At 32.4% G+C, this 12,005-nt stretch overlaps 1 long non-coding RNA gene across 1 annotated transcript in view; it reads right to left on the reverse strand.

Annotated features, from left to right (window-relative positions):
* Positions 1-6,788: 6,788 nt before the first annotated feature.
* The window catches only part of LOC116574814, an 11,682-nt gene continuing 6,465 nt past the window's right edge, over positions 6,789-12,005 (reverse strand). Inside the window, exon 3 of the long non-coding RNA XR_004279500.1 lies at positions 6,789-6,872. This is a non-coding gene — a long non-coding RNA (uncharacterized LOC116574814). The remainder of the gene's footprint in view (positions 6,873-12,005) is intronic.

Here is a 12,005-nt window from a genome sequence, read left to right on the forward strand (position 1 = left end):
CAAATGAGAGAAGTGATAGGTCAATGTCTAAAGATAAATATTTATATTTTTTCATTGAGATATAACTGACATATAACATTCAGGTGTACAACACAATGACTCAGTATTTGTACATACTATAAAATGATCATCACAATAAATCTAGTTAACATCCAGAACCACACTAATTTATGAAATGTTTTCTTGTGATGAGAACTCTTAAGATCTACTCTCTTAGGAACTTTCAAATATACAACACAGTTTTATCAATGATAGTTACCACACTATACATTATATCCCCAGGATTTTATTTTTTTAATAATGTGGAAGTTTATACCTTTTGACCCACTTCACCTGTTTTGCTCACCTTATCCCTTCCCTCTCCTCTGGCAACCAACAGTCTGTTTTCTGTATCTTTGAGGTCTGTGTTACTGTTTTTGTTTTAGATTCCACATATAAGTGAAATCATATGCTTTGCCTCTCTGTCTTGTTTCACTTAACATAATGCCTTCAGGATCCATCTATGTTATTGCAAATGACAGGATGTCCTTTTTTAATGACTGAATAATACTCCATTGTATATATATTATATATGCATATATAATATACACATTCCATAACTTTTTTACTCATTCATCAGTGAACACTTAGGTTACTGCCATGTCTTGCTACTGTAAATAATGCTTCAGTGAACATAGGAAGGCAGATATCTTTTTGAGATAGTGTTTTTGGTTCCCTTGGACAAATATTCAGAAGTAGAATCACTAGATCAAAGGGTTGTTCTGTTTTTAATTTTTTGAGAAATCTCCATACTGTTTTCCATAGTGGCTATACCCATTCTCATTTCTACCAATAGTGTACAAGCGTTCTTTTTTCTCCACATCTTTGGCAATTGTTGTTATTTCTTGTTTTTTTATTTTGTTTTGTTTTATTTTGTTTTTGATACGAGCCATTCTGACTAGTGTGAGTTGGTGTCTCATTATGTTTTTCATTTACATTTCGCTGATGATTAGTGATGTTGAGGATCTTGTCACATGCCTGTTAGCCATCTGTATGTCTTTAGAACAGTCTATTCAGATCCTCTGTTTGTTTTTCAAATTGGGCTGTTTTCCTGCTATTAAATTGTATGACTTCTTTATATATTTTGGATATTAACCCCTTGTCAGATATGCTATTTGTAAATATTATTTTCCATTCAGTACACTCCTTTTCATTTTGTTGGTTTCTTTTGCTATGCAGAACCTTTTTAGTTTTATATAGTTCCATTTGTTTATTTTTGCTTTTGTTGCCATTGCTTTTGGTGTCTAAAATATTTCAGATTTGAATAAAAGTGGAGTGAATCCTAATCCTAAAAGTGGAGCTATCATATTTACATTTCATTTACCAAAACTTGACAATATGTGTTCAGTATACAAAAATCAACATTTATCTATTACAGTATGGGCCTTATATATTAATTACTTTATCTTTATTTGGTGCACATTAAAACAAAAACAAAACAATGCAGACCTATGTTGGAGAGAGAGTACACAAAATTACATAATGTAATATATGGTGATTTAATGGGTTATTGAGGGTAATGTTGACAATATGGAGATTTCTCCTAATGCACTTATTTGAAAGCATAACCCATGTTAGAGGTGGTTTTATTGTGATGCTAATGTAAATGGTTTTCTATGAGTTAGGTTAATTTTTGCATAATCTATGATAATTCATAGATTTGTGCCAACATCTTATGTTCTGCAAAAAAATTTAGCTAGTACAGAACTGAATATTTTTTATGGTGATATGCTTATAATTTCTATATTTACTAGTTCATATTTATGTGGTTTGTAGTTTATTCATATATTGCATTCAGGTGCATATACAAACATTATAAATTACTGCTCCCCCCAACTCCAGAAACTACAATATACCTGAAATATTTATACATTTATAATGAAAACAACACAATACCACCTTGAAAGTGAATTGCCCTAGATGATTCATAAGGGAGATAAATAGACCCATAGTAATGCTTTGAAAACATTGAAAGAAATGTGCCATCAAAATGTTAATATGTTTTCACTTAAAAAAGAAAAAAGTTCTCTCTGGAAACTGGTTTACATAGGATTTGGAGTTAACATTCCAGTTTTTCAACTGATTGAAACCATTGGCTATTTTATGTACCAATGTTCTTTGGACTTAGTACCATCTGCTGTTTATTGTTAGGGCATGCAAAATTCCTCGGATTATATATCCTCCAGCAGATTTCTTTGTTATGGTCCATTTTTGTAGGCTGTTAGTTCAATTTTTCTTGGTAGCCCCAGTATTTCTTTACTAAAATCTGTGTTTTGGTGTAGTTCTTCCATGACCTGAACGACAAATTCCTACTTGTCCAAAAGAAATAACAAAGCAAATGTAAATTATAATAGCTTAACCTATTCTGACCCTGTTAACTACATTTAAGTTTTTTTTTTTTTTTTTGCTTTCTATAACTAGATAGGTTTTCTTTCTTATTTTTATTTGTTCCCTGAACTAAAATCATTTAACTTACCTTGTTACCTAAGGTATGGTTAAGCAGTACTTCATTCCACTATCCCATTAAATAAAGCTCTCCCTGATTTACTGCTTATTTTAATGGTTGATTTTGTCTCCGTATTTCTCCCAGTTTCTTCACAGGAAAAAAAGTACTGAGTCTCAACCCTCAGTGTCTCAGAATGTTACCTTTGGATCTAGGGTCTTCTTAGAGGTAATCAAGTTAAAGTGAGGTCACTAGAATGAGTGCTAATCCAATATGACTAGTGTCTTTATAAAGACAGGAAATTGGGAAATAGACACATACCTGGGAGAATACCATGTGAAGATTGATATTATGTTAATATAAGTCAAGGTACTAAAAGAAACTAAAAGAAAGGCCGGCACAGATTTTTCTTTAGCACCCTCAGAGGGAGCATGACTACTGATGCCTTGGTCCCAGATTTCTAGTCCCCAGAAGGGTGAGACAATACATTTCTTTTAAGTTGCTCAGTATGTGGTAATTTGCTACAGCAGCCCTAGCAAACTAATACACTTACTCACTAATCTCCTTGCTCGCTCTACTTCTTTCGTGTTCCCAAAGTTTCCCAATTCTTTGGCTCTTTTTCATTGCTATTTCTTTGTAATGGGCTGCCCTTCTTTCACACTCATATGCTCAAAATTTACCTTTCATTTAAGGTCCTGTTGCACAAATGCCAGATTGTTCATGAAAATTACATGACCGTAACCAGAGTAGATATCTAGGGCCATGCATTCTGGGAAGGTTTGTTTAATGAGTTATTGGAAGGAGACGTGAGGTATACACATGAAAACTGCTAAAAAGAGGTGCAGTGCTCTGGGACAGGTGCTAAGAAGTCCAAATTTGCTAGTACGTAGGAAAATTCTCCCTATCTAACCTAAGCTCAGTTTCTGCACATTCCTCCAATGGCCCTGGGAAAATTTTTTCTTCGTTCCACTTATTCTAGTTCTTCCCAGGCAGCGTAACTGCTGCAAAAATGTTCTTCTCTATTTTATTCTGGTTCATTTTCATTTAGTACTTAGCATTTAATATGAAATTGATTTGGGGTGCAGTGTGACCTAATTTTCTTCTACAAGTCAACTTTTTATTTTACCACATATTAAAATCTTACATATGCCAGAAGCATATCCTTCTATTGATTGATTTTGGGGGCTAATTTTATATTATTTTAATTATTTCAACTCCATAATAAATTTGAATATTATTATGCAAGGCATATCCCTTTGATTACCTTTTTGTTTGTAAAACACATATTAACAAGATGTTTACTACTCTGGTTAAACTGAAGTACATCTTCATCTTTGAGTTTAACATCAAATTTTATTATGGAAAAATGATACCTTTATAGTATTTCACAATATCATTATTAAATGTGAATTTTCACTCTTTAGCAAAATTTTCTGATTTTATTCACACTTAAAATATTTCTTTTTGAGGTCATTTATAATTGTCTTTATTATTTTTCCTCCATTAAGTTAGGATTATAAATGATTATTCACTTGGGTGGGAATAGTCCACTTTTATTCAGATTCTTTACTGAAGTAATGTTTCAATTCTAGTAAGCTTTTCCATTTTTGAAAATTTTAGAAGTACAAAATTGTCAAAATAAGAATGTCTCTTCTTTTTAATTATCTTGTTACATCAATATTTTCTGATTTCTTATTGTAATTAGTTAGAACTTCTAAAAACAAGGAATAATAATGACTAGAGGCAGCATCCTTGATGATTTCTGTTTGAATGGAAATTTTTTTTACCTATCACATCAAACATGAATGGGTGTGAGATTTTCATCGATTGTCTTTTCAGTGTTTTCTGAGGTGATTATACAGTTTTTCTTATGCAATTTATTGTTTTCATGTCTTAAAACATTTAATAAACTTTAAATTCTTCTTGCATTTCAGATGAAATCTAGCAGCATTTTATAAAATTCACAAATAAAATATTGAAAAAATGTCTTCCATAAAGCTTTGAAGGAATTAACTGATAAGAATATGTTATATTAAAGTCTTTATATGAACCAAGTTTTTAATATTAAAAATTTTCTTTTTTAGTGTTTTGGGCTTTGACATTTGGGTCAATCTTGATACCTTATATTAGCAAATTTGCCTTTCTATTCTCACTCTAATTTCTAATTTTAATCATGTTTTATTTTTCTTTTCTTAATTGAATAGAAATTTGTTACTAAATATGTTTACATATCTAAATTTGTACAGATATATGTATTTGCTGCTTCTGTTAATATTGATTTATATTTTTATCACTATACTTTTTTCCTTCTGAATTCTTTGCATTTTATTATTATTCTTTTAATTTTTTTCATTGTGATACAGTGACATAAAAATATATTAGTTTGAAGTGTGCAGTACAGTGATTCAATATTTGCACATATTGCAAAAAGATCACAACAGGTTTATTAGTTAACATCCATCACCACACATTGTTACAAAAACTTTTTTTGATGATGAAAACTTTTAAGATTTATTCTCTTAGCAACTTTCAAATATACAGCACAGTATTATTAATTGTAGTAACCATGCTGTATATGACATCTCCAGGACTTAAATATTTTACAGCTAGAAGTTTTTACCTTTTCACCCCCTTTTCCCATATCATCCACTCCCATGTCCTGCCTCTAACCACCACCAATCTGTTTTCTGTTTCTATAAGCTTGCTTGCTTGCTCTCTCTCTTTATAATTCTACTTATTCTTTCTTTATATTCCACGTATGAGATCATATGACATTTATCTTTTTCCATCTAACTTATCTCACTAACCTATAATGTGAAAGTCCATCCATGTAGTTACAAGTGGCAAGGTTTCCTTCCTATTATAACTGAGTAATATTCCATTGTGTATACATACAAAAACGTTTTTTAATCTATTCCTCTATGGACAAACACACTGTTTCCATGTTTTCGTGATTGTACATAAAACTGTAATGGCAGCACCTGGGTGGCTCATTCAGTTAATTGGCTGCCTTTGGCTCAGGTCATGATCCCAGGGTCCTGGGATTGAGGCCCACATTGGGCTCCCTGCTCATCATTGAACCTGCTTCTCACTCTCCAACTGTCTCTGCTCTGCCCACTTGTGCTCCCTCTCTGGCTCTTTCAAATAAATAAATAAATAAAATCTTTTTTTAAAAAATAATACTGCAATGAACATGGGGTTGCAGATATCTTTTCAAGTGAGTGTATTCATTTCCTTTGGATGAATACCCAGAAGTGAAATTGCTGGATATAATGGTGATTCTATTATTAACTTTTTTTTGATAGTGGCTGCAACAGTTTACATTTCCATTTGTAGTGGGCAAGAGTACCCTTTTCTCCATTTCCTTGCCAACACTTGTTATTTCTTTCTTCCTTCCTTCCTTCCTTCCTTCCTTCCTTCCTTCCTTCCTTTCTTTCTTTTGATAATAGCCATTATAATAGGAACGAGGTGATCTCATTGTGATTTTGATTTTTATTTCTCTGATGATTAGTGATGTTGAGCAGCTTTTCATGTACCTGTCAGCCATCTGTATGTCTACTTTGCAAAAAGTCTATTTTGGTCCTCTGCCTATATTTTAATCAAAAAATTTTTTATATTGAGTTGAATGAGTTTTTATATAATTTGGATATTAACCCTTTATCAGATAAAGGATTTGCAAATATTTTCTCCCACTTAGTAGGCTGCCTTTTCTTTTTTGATCATTTCCTCTGCAGTGCAGAAGCTTTTTAATTTGATATAGCCCCAATTCTGAATTTTGCTTTTGTTGCCCTTGCTTTTGGTATCAAGTTCAAAAAATATATTACCAGTATCAGTTTTCTTCTGGGAGTTTTATGGTTTCAAGTGTTATGTTTAAGTCTTTAGCTCATTTTGAGTTAATTTTTGTGTATGGCATAAGGTAGTGGCCCAGTTTCATTCTTTAGCAATATGATTGTTCAGTTTTCCAAACACCATTTATTAAAGACACTGCCCATTCCACACTGTATATTTTTGGCTCCTTTGTCCTAAATTAATTGGCCATATATTCATGAGTTTATTTCTGGGTTCTATATTCTATTCCATTGATCTGTGTGTATCTGTTTTTATGCCAAACCAAACTGTTTTAATTATTGTAGCTTTGTAATATATTTGATATCAGGAAGTGCAATGGCTCTAGATTTGTTCTTCTTTTTCTAGGTGATTTTCCCTATTTGGACTTATTCTTTGGTGGTTCCACACAGATTTTAGGATTGTTTGTCTTATTTCTGTGAAACATACCATTGGATTTTGATTGCATTGAATCTGTAAATTGGTTTGGGTAGTATGGAAGTTTAAACCATATTAATTCTTCCAATCCATGAGCACAAAATATCTTTCTATTTATTTGTGTCTTCTCTAGTTTTTTCATTAAGATCTTAGAGATTTCTTTGTACAGGTTTTTCACCATCCTGACTCAGTTTCTTCCTAGGTATTTTCTTCTATTTGATGCAATTATAAAGAGATTGTGTTCTTAATTTCTGTTTATCATGGCTATCAGTGTATAGAAATGCAATACATTTTTGTATATTGATTTTTTATCCTGAAACTTTACTGAATATATTTATTTTTTAGTCCTAACAGTGTTTTTGGTGGAGTTTTGGTTTTTCTATATATGATGTCATGTCATCTGCAAATAGTGACAGTTTTAATTCTTCCTTCCCAACTTGGATGCCTTTTATTTATTTTTCTTGCCTAATTGTCCCAGCTAAGACTTCCAAATATTATGTTGAGTAAAAATGGCAGGAATCAGAGTCTTTGTCTTGTCACTGATCGTAGAGGAAAAATTTCATCATTGAGTATAATATTAGCTGTGGACTTCTCATATATGGCCTTTATTATGTTGAGTCGTATTCCCTTTATTCCCATTTTTGGGGAGTTTTTTTTAAAGATTTTACTTATTTATTTGACACACAGAGATCACAAGTTGGCAGAGAGGCAGATGAGGGGGGTGGGGAGCAGGCTCCCTGCTGAGCAGAGAGCCTGATGTGGGGCTCCATCCCAGGACCCGAGATCATGACCCAAGCTGAAGGCATAGGCTTTAACCCACCCAGGCGCCCTTTGTTGGGAGTTTTTTTTTTTTTTTTTATCATGAATAGATGTATTTTGTCAAATGCTTTTCTGTATCCATTAAGATGATTTTATGATTTTTATCCTTCATTTTGTTAATGTGGTACATCATGCTGATGGATTTATGGATGTTGAATCATTTTAGAATCCCTGGGATAAATCCCCCTTCATCATAATAGTATAGGATGGTCTTAACATATTGTTGCATTTGGCTTGCTAGTATTCTGTAGAGGATCTTTGCATTTATATTTATCAGCTTTCTTTTGGTTTTCCTTTTACATGGAATATCATTTCCCATCTCTTCACTTTTCATTCTGTGGGTATCCTATATCTGAAGTGTGTCTCTTAGCCAGCAAATAGACGGTTCTTGTTTTTATCCATTCAGCCACTCAAAGTCCTTTTGATATGGGAAACAAAGGCAAAGGAAAATATTAAATTTCTTTACTGAATACAGCCCATTGACAGACAAGTCCTTGAAACAGGCAAAGTGACATTCTTTTAGGAACTGAATTCCCTGGATGTTAATACTTTGCTAAGGACAAAAGGCAATCTTAGTTTAACTTTATACCACTCAGGGACTTGTAAGTCTACTTTGACATATAAAAATTCCTTTAGAAACTTCCTTTATCTCAATCCCCCAAGATATATGTTGGTAATTATCCCCCAAGAATATGGCTGACTGATATACATCTGAAGGGTCTCATGACTAAGGTTTTATTAGACAGCAATAAATGACCTTTTCCTATAAATAGTTTGCCCCTTCAAAATCTTGAAAACCTTGTTTCACAAACATCTTCGAAGCTTGTGCTGTCCCTAATGCTCTCACAACTTGAAAATATATAATCCCAATTTCTCACAACCCTAATGCAGCTCTTTCTGCCCCCAGGTACTGTCCCCAGGCTTTAATAAAACCACCATATTGCACGGAAGAGATCTCAAGAATTCTTACGTAGCCATCTGGCTCTGAACCCCAACATTTCCTACATCACTTTGATTGTAGAATTAGCTCATTTATATTTAGTAATTATTGATATGTATGTACTTATTGCCATTTTGTTAATTGACTTCTGGCCATTTTGTAGTTCCTATTTCTTCTCTTGGTCTCTTCCATATGATTTGATGATGTACTGTAGTGGTATGCTTAGGTTCGTCCCTCTGTGTCTTTTGTGTATCTGTAGTAAATTTTTGCCTTGTGCTTATCATCAGGGCTACAAAAAACACCTTATATTTATAACAGTCAATTTTAAGAAGTTAGCAATGTATTCTAGCAAATTAAGTTTGAATGTATTCTAAGCTTTACATAATTCTTCCCTCCACATATTATGTTTCTGATGTCACAATTTACAAGTTTTTATTTGGTGTATCCATTAATAAATTATTATAGTTATAGTTGTATAGTATAGTTGTTTTTACTACTTTTTTCTTTTAACTTCATTTAGATTTATAAATGATTAACTGACCACCTTTTACAACTTTCATGTATTCTGAATTTCACTGTATATTTTACCTTTACCATTGAGCGTTATGCTTTCATAAGTTTTCTAGTTACTAATAAGTGCTCTTTAACTTCAGCTTAAAGCGATTCCTTTAAAATTTTTTCGTATGTCTGTTTAATGATGATAAACTCTTTCAGCTTTTGCTTTTCTGGAAAAGTATCTCTCCTATTCTTAATGACAAGCCTTATTGTTTCTTTTTATAAGGATGTAAGTCTTTTAGCTCCATTTCTTTTAAATAGTTAATAAAATTTGGAATAGAAAATTACCTAGTACTATATGTTTATCACTCTATATGTTTTGATGTATAATACTTTTATTACTCTATAAATTGTCCACAGCTATTTTAGATGTTCTCTTTGTTATTATGGGTAGAGAATTGATTTTTAGTTTTTGTGGTTGGATATGTTTGGTTTTAGATTGTGTGTTTTAAAGTTAAAGCTTTTTGAATTATGGAAAATTATAGATTTTAAGTTTATTGTTTCAAGTTAAGAAGATGGCATCCTCTAATATGTAACTACAGGACTCTGATTTTAACCCAACAACTGTGTAGGAATTACTGAATAGATTTACCACTCTAAGTCATGAGGACATGAGAATTTTGAAATGACAGTCACTTTGATTTATGAATCTGACCAAAGTTCTGATTCAATCTTCATGATTATCTTAGGTGATTAAATAGTATTTTCCCAGCTAGAAAAAAATTAATAAATAAGGTTAAGGAGGTGATAAATTTCATTTAAATGTCCCTGGACAAAATATGAAAATGTTTCTTTCATTTGCAGTATGGGAATCTACTCATATGTCTTCAGTTAATTTTATTTAAGTAAAAACCTCTTATTTCTTCCCCTCTTATGTTTATGTACTTGATCTGTCAAAATGGAAAGTATCTGATAAAATCTCCCACTATCACGTTTTCAGCAATTTCTATTTATCCTTCTCGTTAGTGTTTCTGTACGTGTATGTCTATCTGAACCTCAGAGAAAAAAGTTCGAGTGAATCACATATCTCAATACCCAGTACAGAATTATCGATGGTCCTGCAATGCCCCTCTTTTCTTTTGATTTCCATTTATTCCTTTTCACCCTCATTCTCTATTCCACCTACCTCCTGCACCCCAACACACATTCAGGGAAGAAACCTTTTTAACTGGTTTGACAGATGTCTTTCTCTTTGTTATTATGTATATGAAATATACATTGTAATGTGCATACATTATTTAACATTCCTAAGTGGTATTATATAGTGTATCTTAACTGTTTTTCACTTAAAAAAAAAAATTATTTATTTATTTAACAGACAGAGAGAGATCACAAGTAGGCAGAGAGGCAGGCAGAGAGAGAGGAGGAAGCAGGCTCCTGGCTGAGCAGAAAGCCCGACGCAGGGCTCGATCCCAGGACCCTGAGACCATGACCCGAGCCAAAGGCAGAGGCTTAACCCACTGAGCCACCCAGGTGCCCCTGTTTTTCACTTTTTCACAAAGAACTTATGCTGATAGGACTATCAATTTTGCTGTGCATGTTGCTTTTCAAATTTGCTTGGTATTCCAAACTAGTATGTATGTATTCATCACATTTATCCATTTATTCTCTCAATAATGGGCACCCAGATTGCATTCAACTCCATACAGCAAATCTGAACATATTTTCTAATGCACTTCTTTGGTATATAAAGACAAGAGAAAGATTTTCAGAAGGAAAAGTATCAGTCTAGATGGTAATCAGATGGTAATTCAATTAGATAGTATCAGATTTCTCACAAGGGTTGCAATCTGCATTTCCACCCACAAGGCATGAAGATCTCTATCCTTCTTATCCAGCCAGCACTTGGCATTATTCAGCTTTCAAATTGTTTATAGTCTGAAAGGTATGAAATGATACCTCATTTAAATTTGCAGTTCTGATTATTGGTTTGAGCATGTATTCAAGTGTTGAGGCCTATTAAATTACATTTTCTATATTTTGTTTGCTTTTAGTTTTTGCCTCTTCGATATAGCTATTCTTCCATTGTCTTGTTTGTTTGAAAACTTTCCTTTACAGTCTGGGCCAGAGGTCAGCAAAGTTTGGTATGCAGGCCAAATCTGATATGCTGCCTGTTCTCATACAGCCAAAAGGCTAAATATGGTTTATTTTTTAAATGATGGGGGGAAACTAAAGAGAAGAATAATATTCAGGGAATGACACATGAATATGCTATGAAATAGAATTTTAGTGTCCATTAATAAAGTTGTATTGAACATACCTCATTTATTTATTTGTTACGTATTGCTGGCTTTATGCTATAATGGCAGAGTTGAGTAGTTCAAACAACGTATGACACCCAGAGCCTAGAATATTTACTAGGTGTTCCTTTGCAGAAAATATTTTCTGGCCTCTAGTCTGAAAGAAAGTTTCTGATTGATTTCAGACACTGTAAATTCAATCTTTCAATCTGTACTCATTAATTTAGACTTTATGCTCTCCAATCAATAACCACTATTTTGATATATCAAATTGGTTTTAAAAATAATTTCTGTCTACTACTCTGTGCTTTTAAAGTTATGTTTAAAAAGTTCATTTCCTCTTCTATTCACAGATAGTTTCTTACATTATCTATATTTCTGTTTTACTTTTATATATATTTGTTTTATAAAATATGATTCAATCTTTGCTAACTAATGAGCTAAATTTTAGTTTTTCTCTATAGTGAATCATTTTCCCAAAATCATCTAATAAACAACCTGTTCTTTGCATTTAGTACATAAATATGTAGTGCCATCTTTCTTATATATTAGGTTTTTATATGTTCAGGGTCTATCTCCAAACTTTGGTTTTGGAGTCCATTTATTTTTTTATTAGTTACTGTAATAATTGAAAGAGCAAGTGTTGTTCCTTGCTTTTCTGTTATATGTCAATTTAGTTATTTGCACACTTCTATTTTGTTCATGT

Source organism: Mustela erminea, chromosome 16, assembly GCF_009829155.1.
Source record: "Mustela erminea isolate mMusErm1 chromosome 16, mMusErm1.Pri, whole genome shotgun sequence".
Taxonomy (NCBI): Eukaryota; Metazoa; Chordata; class Mammalia; order Carnivora; family Mustelidae; genus Mustela; species Mustela erminea.